At 45.9% G+C, this 2,083-nt stretch overlaps 1 long non-coding RNA gene across 1 annotated transcript; it reads right to left on the minus strand.

Moving 5' to 3' along the window:
- Positions 1 to 453: 453 nt before the first annotated feature.
- Positions 454 to 957, minus strand: LOC121973183. Its single transcript, XR_006109409.1, has 3 exons — positions 875 to 957; positions 722 to 787; positions 454 to 498 (listed from the first exon to the last, which is right to left on the minus strand). It is a non-coding gene; the product is annotated as an uncharacterized LOC121973183 (long non-coding RNA).
- Positions 958 to 2,083: the final 1,126 nt, after the last annotated feature.

Raw genomic sequence — 2,083 nt, forward strand, 5'->3', positions numbered from 1 at the left:
GCCTAAATCGACCACTAACCCATGAGTGGTGGTGTGTGCAGATCCATGTAACTGGCGATGTGCTCAACAATAATGGAGCGGACTATCGCACAGCATGCAATCATGCAAATGAGGCATGGCAATAACCATATAAACATCCTGACCTAATCCATATATATAGAAAAGTGCACCCTAGGTCAACGAATCATATTGAATCAAAGGTACACATAAGGTATAAAAACCTAGGTCCTGAACATGGTGAAGCATGGTATATCACTACCCCCTATAAGCATGTATAAACAGGTAAAATATACATGAGATGCAAATCAATCAATCAATCAAGCACGTACCAAGATTTGGGTAGTGATTAACCGAAACAGATAAGAAACACAATTAATGCAACATGTTAATTTCATTACTAAGCATATCAAAGACAAAAAGTCAAAAGTACCCGCCTCCAATCGAAAAGTCCAAATCCGAAATTGATCCCTCGTCGAGACACCGTCTCGAATCAATGTCCTGTACCAATCAATATATATATTTTTATTTAGCTAAAATTCATAAGAATTTAAATAGCTAAATAAAATCCACAAGACTAAATTAGGGAAAACCCTAATTAACATAACCAATTGCCTACCCCAAAATTAAATCTAACCCAGATATAACCTAATACCCTATACAAAATTATACAGCATGGAACATCCTCCATAGGAACCCAACCAAATTCACTAAACATGCTCACCTAAGTGTACGAATAATGATCAGATTCCTCAGCTCCAACAACAGCTTAATCCCGTTGACACCAAACCTAGATATCAATCAACCGCATCTGTGAGTTATTTCTGCATCCAACCAGTGATCAAATACAAAGAAACAACAAAGGTAAGCTGCTTACCTCACTCACCAGAAAGGGGAAAACCTAGGGCACGGCAGTGAAGAACAAATTAGGGCTCGGCAGATTTAGGGCAAGGAGCTAGGGTGCGATCAACCAAACAGCGCACAAGGGAGGCTGCAGTGACCGATTGCTGATCCAGAGCACAAAAGAGGGCAGCAAGGCAATGTTAGGGCACGGAAACAAGCAGTCTCCAGTGATGGTCGGCACTGCTCGGTCTGTGGCCGGCGGCAAGAGGTGAGGGGATGTGTCGGCGGCGGTGCAAAGGCACGGCACCGGCGGCCGACGCTGAGAAACCGGTACCGGCAGTGGCGTCGGGGCTGAGTCTAGGGCACAGGCCGGAGATCGGCGGTGGCAGAGTCGCCGGCGGCTAGGGCTTCGGCAGCAGAGGGATTAAGGCCTCAGCGGCGGCTGTTGCGGCGCCGATTAGGGCAGGGAGAGCAGAAATGGCAGAAGGAAACTCGGCAAGGGCATGGGGTGGCCGGCACAGAGGAGGCGGACGGCGCTCGGAAGAGAGAAACCGCCGGCCGGCGGTTAGGGCAGAGAGAAGGAGAAGGCTCGGGCGACGTCGGGGAGAAAAGAGAGAACGGCGAGAATGAGAGGAAATAAAAGAAAATAAGATAATAAATAAGAAAAGGAAAAAGAGATAAATAAATAAATCTTTTCCTCTCTTAAATGGATAGCCCAAACAGGTTTTCTCGGGCCCCCGTTTTTATCCCCGTGAACTCGTCCGTACGAGCTCCGAAAAATTCTCGAAAAATGTGCAAAAATTTCGGAAAATTCCCTTATTAATATTCGCCTATTTTCCGGTATGTTACATTCTCCCCCACTAATAAAAATTTGGTCCCCAAATTTCGTTATCTACCATCAGCAATTACTAACAACAGATATAAAGTATAAATGCTGAACGGTAAACTAAATCACATACCTTAAGTGAAAAGATGGGGATATCGAGCTTGGATAGTGTCCTCGAGCTCCCAAGTAGCCTCCTCATCCGAATGATGCTGCCATCCGACTTTAACCAGTCGGATAGTCTTGTTCCGCAATTGACGCTCTTTCCGGTCGAGAATCCGTACCGGAACCTCCTCATAGGTAATGTCAGCTGAATCGAACGATATCTGCCAGACATGTGGTCGGGCACGATCTCCTCGGATCGATACGTGAAATACATCGTGAACGCCCGACAGAGACGGTGGTAGATCGGTAAGTTAC

This window comes from Zingiber officinale, chromosome 4A (assembly GCF_018446385.1).
Source record: "Zingiber officinale cultivar Zhangliang chromosome 4A, Zo_v1.1, whole genome shotgun sequence".
NCBI classification, from domain to species: domain Eukaryota; kingdom Viridiplantae; phylum Streptophyta; class Magnoliopsida; order Zingiberales; family Zingiberaceae; genus Zingiber; species Zingiber officinale.